The sequence below is a fragment of the Lactuca serriola genome, chromosome 8 (assembly GCF_051521515.1).
Source record: "Lactuca serriola cultivar US96UC23 chromosome 8, Lser_US96UC23_V15, whole genome shotgun sequence".
NCBI lineage: Eukaryota > Viridiplantae > Streptophyta > Magnoliopsida > Asterales > Asteraceae > Lactuca > Lactuca serriola.
In genome coordinates, this window is record NC_136415.1 from 35,903,646 (window position 1) to 35,928,893 (window position 25,248).

At 32.5% G+C, this 25,248-nt stretch overlaps 2 long non-coding RNA genes across 2 annotated transcripts; one reads left to right on the forward strand and one right to left on the reverse strand.

Annotated features, from left to right (window-relative positions):
• Positions 1–4,758: 4,758 nt before the first annotated feature.
• Positions 4,759–5,537, reverse strand: LOC145066178 (uncharacterized). Its single transcript, XR_013688654.1, has 2 exons — positions 5,300–5,537; positions 4,759–5,046 (listed from the first exon to the last, which is right to left on the reverse strand). It is a non-coding gene; the product is annotated as an uncharacterized LOC145066178 (long non-coding RNA).
• A 40-nt stretch (positions 5,538–5,577) lies between these two features.
• Positions 5,578–16,614, forward strand: LOC145066179 (uncharacterized). Its single transcript, XR_013688655.1, has 13 exons — positions 5,578–6,058; positions 6,187–6,396; positions 6,917–7,261; positions 7,348–7,418; positions 7,604–7,719; positions 7,851–7,920; positions 7,996–8,103; positions 8,757–8,845; positions 8,954–9,055; positions 9,385–14,103; positions 14,178–14,301; positions 15,084–16,057; positions 16,403–16,614. It is a non-coding gene; the product is annotated as an uncharacterized LOC145066179 (long non-coding RNA).
• Positions 16,615–25,248: the final 8,634 nt, after the last annotated feature.

Consider the following 25,248-nt stretch of genomic DNA (forward strand, 5'->3'; position numbering starts at 1 on the left):
GGTTGATTTAGAAACACCTAAAGATTTAGCAAGAGATCTTATATTGGTTCGATGACGTAATGGAATTTCCATAACTTGATTTAAATTGATTTGAACCTTTTTCGTCCAACAACTGTTGACATGTTTGAAGATAAATCAACCATTTGTCCATTATCAACTTGACATTTCGCTTGATTCCAAATGCGACTAACGGTCCGCTTGGATACCAAGAATTGTGATACTAAATCACATACGGAACCCTTTTTTAACTCACCACAGGAACTATCTAGCAATAAGGACTGATATATAGCTTGACGATCTTCATTACTAGTGTTCTTTTTAGTTACTGAAATTGCAGCATGCTCCATCTGGAAGAGGTGAACCTGGAACTAATTAAAACAACAATAAAGTTCAGCAACAAGCATAAACTAAACAAAGTCCACAAAATTTTGATTATCTAAAGCTAAAACACAATAGTAACAGCTCGCATTGAACCAAAATAAATCGTAATCTATAACAAAATCAAGAATACAACAAAAGCAAACAAAAAATAAACCAAAACAATACAACAGCAAACAAAGTGTAAAACAACACATTAAGAAGCAAATCAAATTGTTTACATCAAACATATGTAAAAAAATCATTTCAATAAACCAACTACATGCATATACAAAAATAAGCAAACAAACTACAACGAACGCAAGCTAATCAAATTGTTAAAAACCGACTACAACAAACGCAAGCTAACTGAATTGTTAAAAACCGACTACAACAAATGCAAGCTAACTGAATCACTAAACCGATTTATGTATATAACAAAAGAAAAAATAAAGCAAATTGTATGTATCAAATCGATCCATCAAATGCAATTTCTTAAACGCGGTTACATGGTATCCAACAAGTATATCAAAACTCCAAATCGTTATCACATGTTTCCAATCGACATAACATGAAGAATAAAATGTGTACCTTGCATGCAACAGTGACTGATACATAGAGATGCAAATTTGACCCGCGGATTCGGGTATCCGTGGGTACCCGACCCTAACGGGTCGGGGATTACCCGCATTAACGGGTAACGGGGCGGGTATGGGGCTTATATTTTGCACCCGAAGCGGGGGCGGGGCAGACACGGTTACAATACTGTTCGCCCGTTTAAACCCCGATTATATATATATATATATATATATATATATATATATATATATATATATATATATATATATATATATATATATACACACACACACACTAGTCGTTTGCCCGCGCAAAGCGGCGACAGTGAATAGTTTTCGGACAACGATTAACTCATTTATGTGAATAGTTTTCTTGCGGCTATCAGATCAAACCATAAAAATCATGAAGTATTAACCATGGTACAAAATATTGGTAATTCTTTAGTTTATACAATCCTCAAACAATGTCTTCCTTGCAAATTGTAATTAATCACTTTCTTTTAAATTGTAATAATGTTAACTCCAAATAACTATAACATCTTAACTTATTCCGAAATTTTGAACTGGTTGATGAGTTGTGGGTTTGTAATATTCAACGAAAACAATGGTTAAAAATCAAAGTATATTGTTAATGTTTCAAAATGAACATACATTTTTGTTTTGGATTAATAACTATCCAACATTGTAAAACTCAAACAAATAACTTTTCCCATTTTTTAGCGTCGTAGTAGATAATTCATGTTAGAAAATTTTATAATTATCTACATAATATGACAGAACTTGTTGTATATTTATTTGTTCAATGTTGTATAATATACTTTCAGTTCATGATTGTTTATTATGGTTTTGTTTATTTGCAAGTATTTAGAATCATTCTTGGTAAAAAAATAATAATAACTGTTAATGTTTAATTATATTTTCATAGAATAGCAACAAAGATATTCTTTTGTTCAACTCGCAATTTACACCAAAATTTGTTCTTAATTTGATAAAGGGTAATTTTAAAGATCTCATGTACCAATGGTAATTTCAAACTCATTAATCTCTTACATAGCTCCAAGTTGACAGCAAACAAAGAACCCAAAGTGCAGGGGTTCTGAATTTTCCAGAAAATAACTATTATTAAAATTAAACTAAACAATAAACAAATAAAATATGGTAAACATGAGATACAAACCAAGAACCAAATGACCAATGGTGTACCACACATTTATTACCAGCAACTTATACCCGTTTCTCAACAATTTGGTTTCATTCTTGACGTTGTTACTGAAAACGGATATGACGCTATTTTTTTTGACCAATTTCATATTTCAAAGCTTCGATTTGCTCCTTTTAAATCATTTAATTAGATCTAAACCATATATATATATATATATATATATATATATATATATATATATATATATATATATATATATATATATATATATATATATATATATATATAACACTAATGTTCATAAGTAAACAATTCAAATGGAGTCATATGAAAAATTAGTAAGCTTCCTTTTAAATAGATCTACAAGTATAGTAATCATCCATTATTCTCCTAGGTCTGTTACAACCTTTTTCTACTACTAAATTTGGAGGTGGAAAAAAGTAGAGGTGTGTATGGGGCGGTTTGATTCGGTTATTGGTTAAAACCGAACCATAACCATTATGATTGGTTAACGCATTTTGGTAGCCATTGGGTATGGTTAATATTGGTTATGGTTAGTGGTTTTTATCGGTTAACGGTTTTGGTTAATGGTTAATATTGGTTAACCATAATGTTCAAAATAATATAAACGACGAAAGTATTTTGGCATGAAAAATGAAAATAAAATACCAAAAAGTCCTCGACGCCGATGTTTGTAACCTAACTTATAGTAATAGAATAAAACGTGTATCTTTAATACTTAGAGTGAGATAACACATAGTCACATTTAAAATAAAAAATATTCAATAAAAATATAAAACATTAAAAAAATTGACATTAATAATTTCATATATTGATAATTGATATTAATATTAAAATAAAGTCAAACATTCATACACGTTCAATACGATTAAATTAAAACTATTAAATAAAAGAGCCAAACATTCATATTATGTGTTATTAGATATAAAAAAAAAAGCCAATCACTCATCTACATTCAATGTGATTAAGTCAAAAACACTAAAAAATTCAAAAAATTATAAAAAAAAAATACATTCTTAATATATCACATAGTCAAAAAGAACCAAAAACTTAACTTACCTAGAAGTCTTGATTATAAAGTCAAAAAATCCTTCGAATAGGACTATAAAGTCCAAACAATCTTTGATTAGGATTAACGGTGTGAGAAGCCTTTGATTAGGATTATGAGTGTGAAGATTAAACTAATTGTGAATAATGTTTACAAATTGTAGAATTAGCCGATTATGAATTACAACATTAATTAATAACCTAATCTCAATGTATGATTGGAAGATTATGTGTGTCTGAGTGATCAGTCTTTGATGGTTTGATTGCTCGTTCGTCTCCTGGTAAGTGAGGATTAATAGATTATATTTTCAAAATTTTAATGGATCTTAAATAAGTTTGACTATATTATTTTATATATAATCTATATTTTTTATATATATTAAAATATAAAGTTAGCGGTTCGGTTAATAATGGTTTGGTTAACCTATAAAACTATAACCGAACCGTTAGTTATTGGTTAACAAAAATTAGAAACCGAACCAACGGTTTTTAAAATGGTTCGGTTATTATGGTTCGGTTATATCGGTTAATTTGGTTTTGGTTCGGTTTTTCGGTTATTATGCTCACCCCTAGAAAAAAGACATCCAAGCATTATTCGCTTTAAAAATACCTCAAAGTTCATGGGTCCTTTCCTTTCACACACACGCACAAATACACATCTTTTATTTGCTTTTGAAGAGTAGCAATCACCATTATGTCAAATATGTTGTATTGGAATATTAACAGTCGGATGCCTCAACATAGTCACCTGTATTTATAGAAGAAACATAAAAATATTGCTATGAAATTATAATACAAATTTACATGGCTAGAGTATGCTTGTGGTGATAAAGATGAGAATTTTACAAAAGAAAACCATTATCTTAAAAGTGAATGTGAAGAAGGTGTAATTGTTTATACCTCATTCCAAAAAACGGTATTCAAAAGCTTAACATTAGTAGGCTGATAAAGCCATATCACACCCAAGATTAAAAAAAAAAAAAAAAAACCCTGAATACAGGGCTTTTAAAACGAATGAGTTAATTCTAGTCTTGGCTGCAACATAATATGCCAACCAGAACAGTTAAAAGGAACTCAAATTAGAAACAACGTTGACTGGGAAACAAATGAGCTAAACATCAATAGCAAGTACGAAACAAATGTAAGAAGTACCTAAACGGACGATTCTACGGTTCCAAAATCAAGTGGCATCAACATGGACACTATGGAATGGAATATCAAATTCCAATTCTACCAGAATCCTTGAACTGTACATTCCATTACAATCAATAATATAATGATTGGGACAAATCACGAAGCATGTTGACATAAAAGAACTGATTACTATGATATATGTAAAATTACCCAACTACCCTTAGCTTTAACCAACAAATTAGGATCTTATTTTCCATAGAGCAAAATTAGTTGGATATCTTTCCTGGAGTTAATTGCTACTTGTTCACAGTCATGATTATTTTCCAAGTTCTGCCTTGAAAGTCATCACTATTTAGGAAACCAATCAACTGAAAAGTATGCATCACCTTCAACTCTGTAGACACATCCATTACCAAGGGTCTGTGAAATGTAAACATCAATAAGAAATGGGAAGTATAATAAATGGCAAAGTACTTTCATTTCATATAATTTTTTCAGTCACTTCAAGGAACAATAAGAAGATATATGGTTTAGCATATTAATGATTTGGGCTATGAGATTTGAAACACAAGATTAAACATTAGGAGAAAAGAAAGGAATATATGTCTTGTCTCGATGAAATTCCAACCATTCCCCCAATTTTGATCCTCTTGGGTTTCCATCTCTTCCTGGTGGTGGAGACCACAATGTTGGGTGGTTGAAGACGTAACCATGAATAGGACAAATACATGCCTCAAATAAAAACACCTACAATGAATTTCACAAAGAAAATCTGGTTAATTTATAAAATCCAATGAAAACCAGAATAAGAGGAGCCACAAGAACCTAAAAATCAAAAAGTGAAATCGATGATGCACAGTGAAGCGTTTAAGGTGAGCGAAGATGGCTATAAATGATAGTTAAAGCTAGGATTTCATTAAGAGAAAGAGGAGAAAATACCACTTAGAGAGAGAGAGAGAGAGAGAGAGAGAGAGAGAGAGAGAGAGAGAGAGAGTCTTACCTGGAGGGCGGTGACCGGAACAAACGGTCGTGGTGGCGGTTTCGACTTCATCAGATTCCTAAAAATCCAATAAAAACATAAATTACAAAGAGTTGGTATCAATAAAATAGATAATGGTGGTAGAGACGACGATGTGTGCGGTAAACATCATGTTTAGGGTTTTATAGCCAGAGATAGGTGAATAGAAAATGGGAGACGATGAGGTAGACAATGGTGATGTGTGGTAAAGGTCGTGTAGTCAAGGTGAAGGTGCGATTGTTTTAGCAGTGCAGGTGACGATGAAGGGAGTAAAAAACAAAAAACAACAAAATAAATAAACAAATAAATAAGGAGGGTAAGAAATTTGAGAGGTGAATAAAAAGGTGTTAATTTTGGAAACGTTAAAGCTTTTAAAAAATAACCGTTGTGGGAAGTCAAAAGGGTTGCGTCGGTGTAGTGGCGCTTAATATTACAACTTCTTCGCTCTTCCACTCTTCACTCGTCCACCGGAGAGTGAAGCACCCCCTATACACTCGCAATCATCTCTATAATCCAAAGAAATTAACAAGATCGCCATAAGTTTTCATTCTTCTCCCATTCATTCGTTCTTCAATCATCCCGCGGCTCTCCAAACACCGCCGGAGACATGTTAGAGGGTTTTACTTGGAGTGGACTCTTTCACACCGCCGTATCTCCTTTTTTCTAGCAACACCAGTGTTTCCTTTTTCTTTCATTCTCGGGCTTTTAAGAATCCTCTGCTTTCCCCTCTTCGTCTCTTAGGTAACATTCTTGATTCTTGTATATATGTGTATTATTGATTTTGTTAGGTAGTTTCAATTAGGCAAAGATTCTTCGGGTCTCTCGTCATTACTAGATTCATCATGCTGTTGGGTTGTACCTTTATGCAGTGTATTTCATTGACGTCTGGTTGCGATGTAATTTTGGTCCATCATCCATCAACAAAAAAGAATACAGATCTTTCTCATCTGATCTCCAGGTAGCGTGTTTAAGTTTATGGTAACTTTTTATGTCATGAAACTGTTTTTTTCTAAGCATGCATCATCATCGCTTGAAGGATCAAACACTATGCCCATGGATCTTCTTGAACTTTATTAGAGGTAAATTAATGACATAAATATACCTGATTGCTGCCTTAAATATCAATTAACACATACGACCTCTCTAGGCTTCTTTCTTTTTCTCCTCCATTTATTTTTTGTTTTGTTGGTCTTTTGAATTGTATCACCCAACTAGAGCATCCATCATACAGAGATGATTGGTCAAGAAAGTCATGATGTGCTGTCAGTAAAACTTTAATAGTTTTGAAACCCAATAAATTGTTGTTTAGTTGTAGATTGTTCTTCTGTGCATTTTAGGTGTTTGATGAAATGTCTTAACTAAGTTAAAGAGTTGTCTTGCTTTGTTTTGATGGTGAAATTATGCAGAGAGAAGTAAATAATCACAAGCCAAATTAAAACATTAAACAAGTTATTGAGCTGTTAGAAATTCAAGTAGGGAAAGATAATTTATTGTTTGTATTTTCAATTCAGTTAGAAATAGAAGTGTAATTTGATTTAGTTTTTGATTGTCATTGCTACAGAAATATTAGGACTTATGTTTGTAATTTTCTTACTGCAGGATTCTAGAGATTGAATCTTAATCAAATGAGGATACTTCCAAGAGGCGATGTGATTTTTTTTGTGGGCCTGTTTATATCATCGACTCTCCTTCTATTTCTGAGTTAGGTCAAAAAAATGTCTCCTGTTATTTTGGTTCATTGAAAAAACTGTCTAAAATTTTCTATTATAAGGTTACAAAGAAGAGGTCCATCTAAGAGATGCATAGTTTATATAATTTTTTCTATTTAGAGGTTCACAACATTGATTACATGTTATAATGCATTCCTATTAATTAAGTAACAGATGTTCCCTTTTGGGGACAAATCTTCTGCTGCATCTCCATTGAAGTTAGTTCCTGACATTGGTACCTTACATTTACAAGATAATTTTGTGTCTACATGTCTGTCTGTATTATACTTTCTTCACTGAAATTGTATAACATTGCAATAGGGATCCTGCATTGGACCATATATGATGTACTGGTAATGCTATCTCTTCCATCAGCAACTGGGGTTAATAAGGTTGTATCATTTTCAAAACTTTAATACAATTTAGTGCAACTTCAAATCCTTTTTTGTTGATTCACAAGTTTGTGTTCGACTTAAACATCTCGAATAACATGAGCTTCTTTGATTTGAGTTCACACTTTATGATTTCTACCATTTTGATTACTGATTTATTTGCCACATGAATTGCTGCTTTTTAGGGAAATGACAACCCTTGCCCTTTTCGTCCACCAAAACTAGATAATTTGTTATACAAGTGAACAACAAAGGTGCTTTCCCATGGAAACCTGATTGGCACACATCACATATATGAAAGGTCCAATGCTCTTTCCAAATTAATTTCTAATAACGATTTCTTGATTGTACTTGATTACTTCATGACAAAATTGTTGTTTCTTTTTTACTTGATGAGGGACAAAACTTTTCACTGTAATTTCGTTTATGTAGGACAACTTGGATGACATGGCAGAATTGAGACCTATTGTGTGATTATATAACAAAGTATATGATATGATGGGTATGATAAATTTTATGTATTTTAGTAAATTTAGCAAGGCTTATTGATGCTGAATTTGGTGTGTGGTTATTGCAGTGAAGTCATATCTCATCTGATGGTCTGAGAGAAACTAGGGCAATACTGGATCAGTCAAGAGCAACCAGAAATCTGGAAGAAAAAATGAACATTTACAATGATGCCATGGTAAGAAACCAAGTTGTACTTTGCCTATTACTTAATATTATATTAATATGCAAAATGTCTAATAGGGAATAAGTCTTTCCATATTGCCTCATAAATTTGAATGCTATTTAGATGCCAAGGTATAAAAACTTCCATTAAAATATTCTTCTTTCATAATCAAACCTATTATTAACACATTGTAATTTTATTATTTTTCGTATTAAGTCACTATACTTTGAAAAACTAAATATCTTTGGTTTTGGTTGCCAATTATGGCTTTATAACTTCTAAGTTTTAATTATTAAAACGTTCTACTTTCAAAATTTATTCTAATTCCTTTCAGAATTTCCATTCTTATCAAAAATATTCTGTGAACTTGGTTCCCTTGCATTACTCTGAGATAAATTGCTATGCTTAATTCCAATTCCTTTAACAAGTTCCTTCTGTTACTCTGCAACAAGAAAAGGTTTTGAAAACCAGATAAATAACTTATGGTTGATTAAAGTGTTCTTATTTAGTTTTTCTGAGAAACCCATGTTTGATTTCATGTGTAAACACCCTTGGTCACTAGAGATATTATCTTTCAAGATTTGAAGTGCATTTTATCACCAGATATCTACACTGATGCACTTAATTCCAAAAAATTTTGAATTCATGATTCATTAATAATGCAGATAGATGCTCATTGGCTGCACACATAGTAGAAACAACATCCGAACAGGGGACATCAATTAGTGTTCATTCTGCTTCAGAAGCAAACAAGGTGAAAAGTAACATACATACAAATTTTATGTTCTTTGGTTCTTTAAATGCATTTCAGTCCATTTGTTTATACTGATTTCCAACTTTTTGATCATATTCAATCTTATAGTTTCCAAAGGGGGACATACTTATAATATGGCTCCTGAAATTCTTGTCGCTACAAGCTCTTCGAAGTTCATGCTTTCTTTCTTGGAATGGCTGTTGATCAAAGGTGAAGAAACTGTAGATTATTTAGAAATTCAGTTGGATGATGGCATTGAATCTTTGAGGGTGTCATATAAGTATAAGAAGACAAATCCTTTTTGTGTAAGATAGTGATAGTCATCAACCTTACTTGATCACATAAGATGTTAGTTTAGTTATGCACTCTGAATATTCCTTAACTAGATTATACTCCTTGTAGGTGGACGAAAATTGTTTTGAACATAAATTAATGCTACAACTTTTAACCTTAGTTGTTAAATTAAAAGATTAGAATTCAAGACATTAGATATAATCTTTCTTTTTTAAAAATGTTGTCTAACGTTTATTTTCTAACAGGGATAGAAGATATGCAGGTGTTTTTCTCCTTTGTGATAATGTCCATGTTTCATGGACAAGGTTTGTCACTTCTCTCTTCTTTATTTTTTTTTCTATAAAATCCGATTTGGTGTGTATGGTGTGTTTAGATGGCTTTGTTGTAGTGAAATCGATTTTAATCTTATTGTAATATTGGCTAACAACAACATTGACATATCATGGTTAGTTGTTAGGATCTAATCTGCCACATTTACTAACAAATTCTATTTTTTTGTGGCTTTATGATAGAACAACTGGACCAGTTGAGAGCACCTATAGATCTGAAAAAATAAAAAAACTAATTGACTCACCATATAAAATTCCTAATAGGCATTATACTTTCTTGACTTTTGATACCATCTATGTCATCATACTTCCAATAGTTTCTTCCTATTAAGATGTTCTACTTTAATTTTAGCTTTATACCTTTAGTTAAGAATTAACCTATCGAACCAGAAGTTCCCTTGCATTACTCTGAGATTAATTGCTAGTCTTATTTTCAATTCCTCTGACAAACTCCCTTCATTGCTCTGCAACATGAAAAGGTTTTAGAAATCAGATAAAGAACTTATGGTTGAGAAAAGAAAAAGAAGATGCCACTGAGAATCAAAGTGTTAACATGTATGTTTTTACCCTTAACACTATAAAACACTTGATGCTTTTTATGTTCTTATTTAGTTTTTCTGTAAATGTTTAAAGGTACAGTTTTAGTTCCATCGAACCCAAATAAGGCTGTTGTGTTGGGCGATTATGCCTTCATGGAAATGATATGTACTTTTAGCTATGAGTCCTTGTTTGAGGTTTGTAACGTTTTTTTAACTTGTTTCAAGTAAAATGACAAAAAAAATTGGGACCAAAGTTGCAAAAATCAGCTATGTTTGGTGACCAAAATAAGTCACTTTACTTAGAACAGGGACCGAAAATGGTACAAGAACCTTATTTCATGGACTAAAAGATTATGTTACTCTTGTTTCTAAGTTTGTGTGATTTATATTATATTCTTTTGAGAAACTCATGTTTGATTTCATGTGTAAACACCGTTGGTCACTACAGGTTTTATCTTTCAAGATTTGAAGTGCATTTTATCACCAGATATCTACACTGATTCACTTAATTCCAAAATGTTTTGAATTCATGGTTCATTAATAATGCAGATAGATGCTCATAGATCACCATTGGCATTAATTAGGGTTCATTTTGAGAAACAACATACACACAAATTTATGTTCTTTGGTTCTTTAAATGCATTTCATTCCATTTGTTTATACTAATTTCCAACTTTTTGATCATATTCAGTCTTATAGTTTCCAAAGGGAAAATATGGGCCATATGTATGTGGCTTCCTGAAGTTCTTGTAGCTCCAAGCTCTTCAGGCTCTGTTCATCTTTTCTTTCTTGGAATGGCTATTGTTACTGTAAATCCATGATTTTCTTTTTTTTGGAAAAACGTATGTTGAGTCCCTGTAGTATTGAGTAAAGCACTTATGGCCACCATAATAATATAATCTTATTGATTATCAAGGGTGAATTTGTCCAAAAATATCAATTTTGGCTAGAAAGTTGGAATGATGTGAAAACATTGTCAAAATTCATATGATTTTCAAAATTTATCATTTTCTCTTTGAGTTCAAACTTCATATAAGATTTACTCATTATTTTCTTCTGTCTTCCTTTACATCCAAGCTTAGTAGTGTCAATGTATTTTTTTTTTGGTTTTAACTGTAACCCTGGCCATCCAGAAGCTGTTGCAATTTGGTGGTGTGAGTTTTGTACTATAAACATGATGATATTTTTTCTGCAAAATGTGATCTTTTTTATTACAGTTTTTTATTTATTATTCGTTCAATCCTACTAATTGAAGAATGATGCTTCTTAAGATAACAAATAAACGGCCAAAGGAAGCAAGTAAATAGAAAATTGTGGCTTCAAATTTTGAATTAGGGCATAAACATCTTCACTTAACCTTGCAAAAAGTAAAGATGACATTTGAAGTGAGTGGTAAGTGCATTTCTGTTTTTCCAAATTGCCCTTTTTATGGTAAAAAAACCGTCCTTATTCTCTTTTGCTACCCTAAAACGCCACAACATCAACATGTTCAACATTTAGTTCAAAAATGAGAATTGTAAAAACAAAAATTTGTTTGATAAGTATGAAGAAGATGACAAAGATTTGAAAAAGATTGGTTTTTGTTAAACGTTATAATTTCAGTCTTATTGAATGTAGTGCTTTATTTATCTTTGTCATGTCTGGTGTGTTTAGATGGTTTTGTTTCAAAGAAATCTAATTTTGTGTATATGATCCATTGCTTTCTATAAAGTATAAAATATGGCCTGATGTTTATTGTGTTTCTAGTTTCTCTTCAATTGCTTTGCATTTACTAGTCAAAATCTTGGATCTAGTCATGGTTTGAATGTGTTATGTTTGTTTACTCCATTTTAATCTTATGTTAATATTAGCTAACAACAACATTGCCCTCATAGGTTGTTATTAGGCTCACATAATCTGCCACATTTATGTATTTCAATTATTATCATAGAAGAGTAACTTAACTGGAGCAGTTGAGAGCACCTACAAATCTGGAATAAAGCTAAAAATGACTGACCATTATATGATGCGGATACCAAGGTAAGAAACCAAACCTTACTTTGTTGATTACTTAATAATATACATACAAAATGTCTGTCTGATAGGCTATGGTTGGTTTCTTCACTTTTGTTTTATACTTTCAATAGTTTCTTCCTATTAAGATATTCTACTTGACTTTAAGCATTATACCTTTAGTTATAGCATTACTTTTTCGACAAATAACCTATTAAGAATATCTACTTTTTATCTTTTTATTCCCTTCTAAAGAGCATACGAAAGTTATTGTATTTTGATGATCTAACCATGTATAACATTACACTTTTAAATATAACATTATACTTTTGAAATCCAACATTTTACTTTCATTTGTTTTTTCTTATTAAGACTTCTATTTTGTTTTTTAAGTTTTAAGACTCTTACTCTCAAAATTCAGTCAATTATGGCATTATGGTCTCATGTATATCATTATCATTACACTTTCAAAATCTTTTTTATTAAGATATTGTACTTTTAAAATATTACCCTTTCTGATTTTTGTTACTATTTATTGCATTATACATTTTTCTTATTAGGACATTAAATTTATTATTATTTTTTTCTATTAAGACTATAAATATTCCTATATATGCATTATTATAACATTATACCTTCACTTTATAGCATTTTTTTATATATAAACTATATATGCATTTAACTTTAAAAAATTAAACTTCATTTGTTTTGTTTTCAGTTATTATATTATATTTTTAGTTGTAGCTTTTTACTCTCATAATCTAACCTGTTAAGACATTATATTGGAGGTATGAATAGTTGTACCGACTGCATAAGAACATGTATCAGGTATTTGATACATTGTACTTCTATCTTTTGTTATTGTACTTTCAAAATCTAACTTATTAGAATACGCTTTTAATTGATTTTAATATTTAACTGTATGGAACATTATATCTTCAATTATATATTTTTACTTTCAAAAACTAACTAATTAAGATATTGTAATCTAAATTGGTTTTATTTTTCTTTTCTAAATATGTATTTATGAAAACATTGTCCTCTCTATACCTTTTCTAATTAAAACTTTATACTTTTAAAATCGAACCATATGCAACATTTTTTTTTTCTATTTTTAATATATTATTCATTCAAAGTCCAACTTCTTAAGACATGCTTTTTTTTTTAATTGCAGTTTAAAAATGTCAACTTATACTAATTGTGGCATATTATATACTTACAAAATGTAACCATGTATGGCATTAAACTCTAGACAAAACTGCAAAAATGGTCCCTGTGGTATGCATATTTTTCGAGGTTTGGTCCAAACCTCAACTTTTTTGAATATAAGAGGTCCATCTAAGAGATGCAGATGCATAGGTTGTATAAATTAATTTTTCTATTCAGAGGTTCACAACATTGATTACATGTTATAATGTTTTCCTATTAAGTAACAGATGTTCCCTTTTGGTGATAGATCTTCTGCTGCATCTCCATTGAAGTTAGTTCCTGACATTGGTACCTTACAGTTAGTTGCAACATCATTTTGTGTCTACATGTCTGTCTGTATTATACTTTCTTCACTGAAATTGTATAAAATTGCAACAGGGATCCTGTATTGGACTTTATATACATACATCTCTGTCCTTTTATATGATGATACCCTTACCATGGTTTGTCCCCCATTAATTAGTGCAACTTCAAATCCTTATGTTGATTCACAAGTTTGTATTACTTAAACATCTCCAATAACATGAGCTTCTTTGATTTGAGTTCATACTTTATGATTTTTGCCATTTTGATTACTGATTTATTTGCCATATGATTTGCTGCTTTTTAGGGAAATGACAACCATCGCCCTTTTCATCATGGTTGTCATTTACTTAATGTATTTTCATCCATGGAAACCTGATTCGCACGTATCACAAATATGCTATTTCCAGATCAATTTCATGATAATGATTTCTTTATTGTAGTTGATTACTTCATGACAAAACTGTTGTTTCTTGTTTACTTAATGTGGGACAAGTTTTCACTGTATTTTCATTCATGTAGGACAACTTGGATGACATGGCAAAATTGAGACCTGTTGTGTGATTATATAACAAAGTATATGATATGATGGGTATGATAAATTTATGTATTTTAGTAAATTTAGCAAGGCTTATTGATGCTGAATTAGGTGTGTGGTTATTGCAGTGAAGTCATATCTCATCTGATGGTCTGAGAGAAACTAGAGCAATACTGGAGCAATCAAGAGCAACCAGAAATCTGGAAGAAGAAAAAAAAAAAAGGCTAAATGAACATTTTCAATGATGCCATGGTAAGAAACCAAATTGTACTTTGCTCCTATTACTTAATATTAATATACATGCAAAATGTCTAATACGGATTAAGTCTTTCCATATCGCCTCATAAATTTGAATGCTGTTTAGATGCTAAGGTATAAAAACTTCCATTAAAAGATTATACTGACATAATCAAACCTATTAACCCATTGTAATTTTATTATTTTTCTTATTAAGTCAATGTACTTTGAAAAACTGGACATGTTTGGTTTTGGTTAACATGTAATTTTTACCCCTAACACTGGAAAAAAAGATCTTTCATCACATATATTTTAATTGTCATCGTACACTGGAAAATACTTCATGCTTTTTATGCTCTTTGTTAGTTACTCTGTTAATGTTTAAAGGATGTTGTGTTGGGTGATTATGCCTTCATGGAAATGATATGTTGGTGGTGTACAGGTAGCTACAGCTATGAGTCTATGACCCTGTTTGTGTATTTCCAGAAATACCCCTCTGTTTCTAAAACTTGTGGTCATTTATTGTCTTCAGGAAATGATGGGATTAACATACTTCATGTTAAATCAATCAAAAAAGATTCTGAATATTGCATTTAGTTCGCTTGGTAATTCTTTACAAAAGATATTTTGTTATTTAGGCAATTCTTTTATTTGTTTAAAAATGTACTTTTATTTAGCAAATTGGGACATCACTCATCAGGGATGGGAAATGCCACATGGTGTGGTCTTTGGTGGGTTGAAATGTTAAGAACAATAATTATATGAGAATTTTGTTAAAAAACTTCATTTTTTTGCAGGAATCTCTTCATCCAGCTGTGATGCTTCAACAAGCATCTTATTGTTACCTTTTAGAAAGTATGGATTTCGTCTCATTCTTTCTGGTGGTGATCTGTACAAGAATGAAATGTGATCAGGTGTTGCAATTTTTGTCAATACTTTAATAGATAATGTTGTCTTACTTAATAAATAGTTTTTATTATCGAATATCAGTATTTAAGTAACAATATATGAATGATTTGTCTATATGTTTAGAGTATTGTTACATTTTTGTCCCCGAGTGTAACTGATTTTTTTCAATTTTGGTTCTTGTTTGGGGTTTGTAACGTTTTTTTACTTGGAAGGTGACAAAAAATTTGGGACTTGGTGACCAAAAATAGTCACCTTACAATGCTTGGATAAGGACACAAATTTTGTAAATTTGCTTTATTCAGGGACCAAAAGTGTATTTTACTCTTGTTTGTCTTCTTTATATTATATTCTTCTGAGAAACCCATGTTTGAAACCCATGGTCACTAGAGATATTATCTTTCAAGATTTGAAGTGCATTTTATCACCAGATATCTATACACTGATGCACTTAATTCCAAAATATTTTCAATTCATGGTTCATTAATAATGCTCAAAGATCATTCCATTTGTTTATACTAATTTCCAACCTTTTGATCATTTTCAGTCTTATGGTTTCCAAAGAGGGACATACTTATTATCATATGACTCCTGAATTTCTTGTAGCTACAAGCTCTTCAGGCTCTGTTCATGCTTTATTTAGGGACCAAAAGATTATATTTGTACCTAATTTCTGGAAAAGAAGCAGAATGTTGTTCAACCCACCTTATAAACAGGGAGAATGTGTCACACGAAGAAACGTTCATTGCTTAAATTACTTCATGTTTTTTGGAGTGACACATAAAATAGTGTTGCACACATAGTAGCAACAACATCGGAACAGGGGACATTAATTATGGTTCATTCTATTTCAGAAGCAACCAAGGTGAAAAGCAACATTTATACAATTTATGTTCTTTGGTTCTTCAAATGCATTTCATTCCATTTGTTTATACTAATTTCCAACTTTTTGATCATATTCAGTCTAATAGTTTTCAAAGGGGCTTTGTTTTGAGGGTGAAATTATACAGAGTAAAGTAAATAATCACAAGCCAAATTAAAATATTAAACAATTTATTGAGCTATTAGAAATTCAATTAGGGAAAGATAATTTATTGTTTGTATTTTCAATTCGATTAGAACTAGAAGTATAATTTGCACATTTGAAACAATCTTTTATTGTCATTGCTACAGAAATATTAGACTTATGTTTGTAATTTTCTTACTGCAGGATTCTAGAGATTAAAATTTGATTTATGGGTGCATAAGGTCGAATGATTGAATCTTAATCAAATGATATTTTTGTGTCTACATGTCTAAGTTCACTGTATTATAGTTTCTCCACTGAAATTGTATATACTAATTTCTCCTTGTTGGTTTTGTACCTTTTTTTAGACATAGTGTCTTCTCATAAGTTCAATTTGTATAACATTTGCAACAGGGATCCTGATTTATTTTCCATATGAATTTAAGGAAATTAACAACCATTACATATATGAAAAGTCCAGTTCTCTCTTTCCAAATTAATTTCATGATAATGATTTCTTTATTGTAATTGATTACATCATATGACAAAACTGTTGTTTCTTTTTGACTTAATGTGGGACAAAACTTTTCACTGTATTTTCATTCATGTAGGACATCTTGAAATTGTTAGATGACATGGTGGAATTGAGACCCATTGTGTGATTATATAACAGAGTATATGATGGGTATGATAAATTTATGTAATTTTCAAACAATAAGACTTATTCTTTCTCAGTTAGTTGTGTGGTTATTGCAGTAAAGTCATCTGGTAGTCTGAGAGAAAGACTGTTTAATGTTGTATTACTAAACTAAAGGTAACAATTTACAAAACTTTCTTCAACACTTTCAGTTTTCCATACTTTAAAGAATATAATCTGTATGAGCATTTACAATGATGCCATGGTAAGAAACCAAATTGTACTTTGTTGATTACTTAATATTAGTTAATGTTCATGCAAAATGTCTAATAGGGTAAATGAAAAGCCTTTCCATATCACCTCATAAGTTTGTATGTTGTAATTGAATACTATTTAGATGCTAAGGTATTAAACCCTTCATAATCAAACCTATTAAGACATTGTAATTTTATTACTTTGAAAAACTGAACATGTTTGGTTTTGGTTACCAGTTATAGCATGATAACATCAAAGATTTTGTTATTAAAAAATTGTACTTCCAAAATTTATTCCAGTTCCATGTATAAATTCCGTTCATTTAAAAAACATATTGTGAACCACAAGTTCCCATACATTACTCTGAGATTAATTGCTAGTCTTAATTTCAATTCCCAAATTCCATTCATTACTCTACAACAAGAAACGGTTTTAGAAACCATATAAAAAACTGATGGTTGAGAAAAGGAAAAGAAGTTGCCCTTGGGAATCAAAGTGTTAACATGTGTGTTTTTACTCTTAACACACACTTGATGCTTTTTATGTTCCTATTTAGTATTTTTGTTAAAGTTTAAAGGTACATGGTAACAAAATCTGCATTTTTCTTATGTCAACTTATTATTCTTGATTACCTTCATCAACTAATTGAAGAATGATGCTTCATATAGTTTTATAATAATGTATGAAATGGTTTAAATCTACCTTGTGTTCTCTATAGGTCCCGAGCTTTGTACTATTACAAACTAAAACTCTACAGAAAGTCACTTTGGTCTATGAGTTTGGAAATTGTACTATTACTTCTACTCGATGCTTAAATATTTTTTGATGATTTTCCATTGAAATCAAAACTTTAATTGAGAATTGAGATATATTGATGGTTGGAATCTTCACTATTTTCTAATGAACGATTAATATTTTGCAGGTAAATAGAAAATTATGGCATCAAGTTTTGAATTAGGGAATAAACATCTTCACTTAACCTTGCAAAAAGTAAAGATGACATTAAATGAGTGGTAAGCACGTTTCTGTTTTTCCAAATTGCCTTTTTAAGCTAAAAAAAACTGTCTTTATTCTTTTTTGCTATCTAAAACGTCACAATATCAACATCTTAAACATTTAGTTCAAAAATGAGAATTATAGCAACGGAATTTGATTGATAAGTATGTAGATGATGACAAAATTCTACGAGTTTCTTGTAATCAGGCATTAAAAAGGTTGGTTTTTGTTAAACGTTACAATTTTAGTTTTATGTAGTGTAGTGCTTTATTTAATTTTGTAATGTAGTTGTAATCTCATTAAATGGAGCTTTAAGAAGATAGCAATCAACCCAAATATCTATAAAACATACATTACCGAGTGAATCTATAATGATTGGTTCTTGTTGATCATTTGATAATGTTATGTATGGTGTGTTTAGATGGTTTCGTTTCATTGAAATTTGTGTATGTGATCCATTGCTTTCTATAAAATCTGTCCTGATGTTTATTGTGTTTCTTGTTTCTCTTCCATTGCTTTGCATTTACTGATAAAATAACTTTGATAAAAATCTTAGATATAGTCTTGGTTTGAATGTGTTATGTTTGTAAATCTAAAGTTAATATTTGCTAACAACATTATTGCCATCATGAGTTGTTATTAGGCTCGCATAATCTGCCACATTTATGTATTTCAATTATTATCATGGAACAAAATCCTCTTTTTTCTCTTCCATTGCTTTGCATTTACTGATAAAATAACTTTGATCAAAATCTTAGATATAGTCTTGGTTTGAATGTGTTATGTTTCTAAATCTAAAGTTAATATTTGCTAACAACATTATTGCCATCATGAGTTGTTATTAGGCTCACATAATCTGCCACATTTATGTATTTCAATTATTATCATGGAACAAAATCCTCTTTTTTGTGTTTATTTGATAGAAGAATAACTTAAGTGGAGCAGTTGAGAGCACCTACAAATCTTGAAAAAAAGCTAATGCTCGACCATTATATGATGCATATGCCAAGGTAAGAAGCCAAACTATACTTTGTTGATTACTTAATAATATACATGCAAAATGTTTGTCTTGATAGGCTAATGTTTCTTCACTTTTATTTTTATTTTTTACTTTCAATAGTTTCTTCTTATTAAGATATTCTTCTTTACTTTTAGCATTATACCTTTGGTTATAGCGTTGCATTTTGCAACAATTAACCTATTAAGAATATCCACTTTTTATATTTTCTCTTATAAAGAGCATGTGAAAGTTATTGTACTTCGATGATCTAACCATCTTTAACATTATACTTTTGAAATACAACATTTTACTCTCAATTGTTTTTTCTTATTAAGACCTTTTCCTTTGAAAAGCTAACCTCTTAAATCATTGTATTATCAATTCTTGTCCTTTTAATATATTGTATTCTGAAAATCCAACCAAGTTTAGCATTACATTCTAATAAGGTGTTGTATTTTGAAACAGGAAACTTGGACTTCTATTTTTTCGGGTTAAGACTTGTACTTTCAAAATTTAACCAATTATGACATTATAGTCTCAAGAAGATGTACTTTAATTTTCGTCTATTATAAACAGGGAGAATGTGGACTATGTTTAATGTCACACGAAGAAACGTTCATTGCTTAAATTACTTCATGTTTTTTGGAGTTACACATAAAATAGTGTTGCACACATAGTAGCAACAACATCGGAACAGGGACATTAGTCATGGTTCATTCTATTTTAGAAGCAACCAAGGTGAAAAGCAACATTTATACAATTTATGTTCTTTGGTTCTTCAAATGCATTCCATTCCATTTGTTTATACTAATTTCCAACTTTTTGATCATATTCAGTCTAATAGTTTTTAAAGGGGGACGTACTTGTACTTCATATTTTTTCCTTTGTTGTATAAATACTATAAGATCCCATCAATAAAGTATTGAAAAACTCCTTCCATCTTTTTCTCTGATCTCTAAAACCACATGGTATCAGAGCGTAAGAGATCCTGAACCATCAAATCCACGTAGTGAAGACCCTTGAAATCACCGAACCAGCGAAGCATCATGGGAATAGACGATAACTCTTTCGGTTCCTCCATGATTGTCCAGAATATCCAAGACACACCATTCCCCACAGGTGTTACCCTCGACGACACGAATTACCCGTTGTGGTCGCAATTGATGGAGATGAGAATCGGAGCTCGTAACAAATCCGGTTTCCTCACTGGCGCATCTGCGAAACCTACCACCAACGACAAGGCAATTGAAACATGGGTCACCGACAACAATAGGGTCAAGAGTTGGCTCATTGACTCAATGAACCCAAACCTAATGCGCCGACTCATACGTCTCCAAACGGCTGCAAAAATATGGGAGGCGGTGAAGAAGACGTTTTACGATGGGTCTGACGAAACCCAACTCTTCGAACTAAATCGCAGGTCCTTCACAACCCGACAGAATGGTAGAAGCCTACCCACATACTACAATGAATTGATCAGCATCTTTCAAGAGATTGATGCCCGTTTGGTAACTGAAGAAGCGACTGTGGCTGAGATAGTGGCAGTAAACAAAACCCTATCTTGGTTTAGGGTCCACATCTTCCTTGTCGGATTAGATCAAGAATTCAATCAGGCAAGGAGCGAAATTCTGAGGAATGATCCATCTTTGGATCTTGAGACCTCATATGCTTACATCCATAAGGACTACACTCAGCGACAGTCCATGGAAGAACCCAAGCCAGATTCGGATAGCATAGTCCACATGGTTGCACGAAATCGGAATCAAAACAAAGGAAAGAGCAACAAAGGGAACACGTTCACATGTACCTACTGTGGTGAAGATGGACATTCAAAAGCAAAGTGTTATGAAATCATAGGCTACCCGGAATGGTGGGATTTCACCAAGAAACCAAGGAAGAAGATTAGTCAAGCGGCTGTGGTTAAGTCTCCCCATACTGAGGAAACAACAACACCCATGGCAGCTCACACTTCGGCAAATACGGGTATGTCATACACTACTAAAATTGATCAAAGTGATAAATGGATTATTGATACAGGAGCTACCGATCATATGACAAATGATCTATCCAAATTAATTACACATCACACTTTAAAACAAATAAATATCCGAACTGCAAGTGGTGAAATAGAACCAGTGATTGGTATGGGTACAGTAAAAGTCACAGATTCTATGGATTTGGATTTTGTCATTGTAGTCCCTTCTCTATCATCAAACTTATTGTCCGTTAGTCAAATCACTGAAGCTCTAAACTGTTTATATTTTGGAAACATGACTGCGTATTTCAGGACTTGGTAACTCACCGGACTCTTAGCTATGGTACTAGACGTGGCAGGCTGTATTACCTTGAAGAAAATCATCAAAGTCAAGCGTATCATGCAGGGGTAGCTCAAGTAAATAAGTCCATTGCAATGCTTTGGCATCGAAGACTAGGGCATTTATCTTTAACGTACCTTAGAAAACTTAAACCTAATTTGTTTTTGAATGAAACAGATCATGATTTTAAGTGTCGTGTTTGTGAGTTGGCTAAAAATACGAAAATTTATTATTCATCAAGTGATAATAAATCTACCATTTCTTTTATGAAGATTCATTCGGATGTATGGGGGCCTGCCCAAGTACTTACTCCTGATGGTGCTAAGTATTTTGTAACTTTCATTGATGAATGTACCCGTATGGTGTGGGTATCACTCCTTAAAACCAAAGGAGAAGTAGTAAACGCTTTTAAGGAACTATACCATATGATTAAAACTGTATACCGAACGGAAATTCATATACTCCAATCCGACAATGGAGGAGAGTATATAAATTACCAGATGAAAACATTTTGCAAAGAAAAGTTGATTCACCATCAAACTTCTTGTGCAAGGTCGCCACAACAAAATGGCCTTGCCGAGAGACGAAACAGGCAACTAATGGAAGTTGTTAGAGCTTCCCTCTTTGACATGGAAGTTCCTCGGAAGTTTTGGGGTGAGGCATTGAGATCTGCAGCGTACCTTGTCAATCGTACACCATCCAGGGTATTGGAATTCAAAACACCACTGCAAACACTATGTGAACTAACCGAGATACAAATCAGTGAACGTCTTGAGCCTCAAATATTTGGCTGCACAGCTTATGTACATCAAAACTTAGGGAAGTTAGAACCAAGATCTGTCCGGTGCATGTTCCTCGGGTATGCGGATGCCAAGAAAGGCTACCGGTGCTTTGACCCAGTTGAAAACAAAGTCCATGTTACACATGATGTAGCATTTCATGAAACCATTCCATTTTTTGGTCATGCATGCTCTATTCAGGGGGAGAGACAAGAAAAAGAAAAAAAAGAAATACATGACATGTGTAACATAGAACATGTAGTGCATGATGTCGATGTCGAGGAAGAAGGCAGTGGCGACTCAACATATGACAACACAGCACATGCTCACGTTGATACGTCTAGTACCAGTACTAAGCCATAGTCCAGTACCCAAGTCGAGTTACTAGATCTGGAAGGAAGAGAAGATGAACCGGAACCGGAAATCCCGGAACCGGAAGTGAGAAACACTACTAACAGTCCAGAGGTTGACCCGGACCCTGGTTATTTTGATACTATTTTGCAGGATACTAACGAAGAGGAGGAGGCTGGAAGTGAACGAAGGTACCCTATGAGAAATAATCGGAACCAACCTAAGAAGCAATATGTACCAGATTTGAAGGCAAAGGCAAAGTATCCAATCGGAAACTTTGTTTCTCATCACCGGCTATCAGATACACATGCACTAAGAGTCGAACGTATTTCAACTATCAACATTCCAAGAGATGTAGAAGAAGCCCTTAAAGACGAAAAATGGAAGAAAGCAATGAATGAAGAAATGGAGGCACTGCAAAAGAATGAAACATGGGAATTAGTGAATTTGCCAAAAAAATAAAAAGACTGTGGGGTGCAGGTGGATTTATAATGTAAAGCTTGATGAAAAGGGCAACATAGACCGGTGCAAGGCTAGGCTCGTAGCCAAGGGGTACACACAGAAATATGGTATTGATTATGGGGACACATTTGCACCAATAGCATAGATGAACACTATTCGAATCCTAATATCTATTACTGCAAACAGAGACTGGCCCTTGAAACAATTTGATGTAAAAAACACTTTCTTAAATGGATACTTGGAGGAAGAAGTGTACATGGATCCGCCACCAGGAATTGTGAGCAATGGAAAAGTATGTAAATTAAAAAGGGCATTGTATGGGTTGAAACAATCTCCAAGAGCATGGTTTGGAAGATTCTCCGCCTTCATGAAGAAAATCGGATTCAAACAGAGTGATGTGGACCACACACTCTTTGTCAAGGGTGGAGGACAGAAAGTGAAAGCACTCATAGTGTATGTAGATGATATGGTGATTACTGGGAATGACTCTGAAGAAATATCAAATCTACAAAAAGTTCTCGCCACTGAATTTGAACTAAAAGACCTCGGACACCTTAAGTACTTCTTAGGTATTGAGGTTTCACGATCTAAAGCTGGAATAAATCTGTGTCAACGGAAGTATGTCTTGGATCTACTAATAGAAACGGGAATGCTAGATTGTAAACCGGTAAACATCCCTATCGAAACTAACCATAATCTTTCTATTATGGAAAACCAAGTGCCGGTTAACAAAGAGAGGTATCAAAAGTTGGTGGGTAAACTCATTTATCTAGCTCACACTAGGTCGGATATTGCCTATGCTGTGAGTGTTGTTAGCCGGTTTATGCATGCACCGGGTGAAGAACACATGAATGCTGTACATAGGATATTAAGATATCTTAAAGCGTCTCCTGGAAAAGGATTGTTTTTTGGAAAGAATGCTGAACAGAATACCGAATTGGAGGTGGTTGGATACACAGATGCCGATTGGGGTGGAGATAGGACGGATGGCAAGTCAACCTCAGGATACTTCACGTTTGTGGGGGTAGTTTGGTGACTTGGAGAAGTAAAAAACAGAAGGTGGTAGCTAGATCAAGTGCAGAAGCTGAATTTCGTGGAATGGTACATGGGATATGTGAACTATTGTAGATAAGAAGAATATTGCTAGATCTGGGTATATACTTGAGTAAGCCTATGTTACTCTATTGTGATAATGAATCTGCAGTCAAGATTGCAAACAACCCAGTACAACATGAGCGAACGAAGCATGTAGAGATTGATAGACACTTCATTAAAGATCATCTTGAGAAAAGAACAGTGGAATTGCCACATGTAGCATCAAAAGAGCAGTTGGCTGATATGTTGACTAAATCTGTGTGTGGGAAGTTTTTCGAAAGCTCTCTAGACAAGCTGGGAATGATAGATATCCATTCTCCATCTTGAGGGGGAGTGTTGGCGAGAGCTTAGTTGGATAATTAGATAGTTGTAGTTTGTTGTGTAAATATTATCAGATCCTAGAATAGCTGATAGATAGTTATTTTTTCCTTTGTTGTATAAATACTGTAAGATCCCATCAATAAAGTATTGAAAAACTCCTTCCATCTCTTTCTCTGATCTCTAAAACCACACTTATCGTATGGGGCTTCCTAAAATTCTTGTAGCTACAAGCTCTTCAGGCTCTGTTTGTGCTTTCTTTGTTGGTATGCCTATTGATCAAAGGCTTTTGTTACTGTAAATCCATGAGAAAAATGAACCAAATGGAGTATTCTTTATATGAGAACTATATGTGGTTGAAGAGGGTATATATATGTCACACCCCGAAAACCTAAGGCGGAAACGTTTCCAGGGCGGACTCCACGTTGAGTATCAAATCCAATGTACATAGTAAGCAAAGTAAACAACCATTACATTACATATTCGAATTTACATTTGTTCAAAAGTAAAGTGTTACAAGTGTTATACATATATCATATGAACAAAAGTAGAGACGAGTCTTCTGTACGCTCCGTCTTCTCCAAAAGATTCGCTAGGTACCTGTCTAATGTTGACCTGAGAATACAAGCAGTTTGAAAATCAGCATAAAGCTGGTGAGTTCATAAGATGTTTGCTTTGTGAAAATGTACGAGTTTCCTTTAGTTTACCGAAAAGTTGTTATCCAAGAAAATCCCATATTTTCTTAAAATAGAAGGTTGGTTGATTGTTAGGTTACACGGTTCTGGTTGTTTAACTATGATCCCAGGAAAGTCCCATACTTTCCTGATTGTATATTACTAATT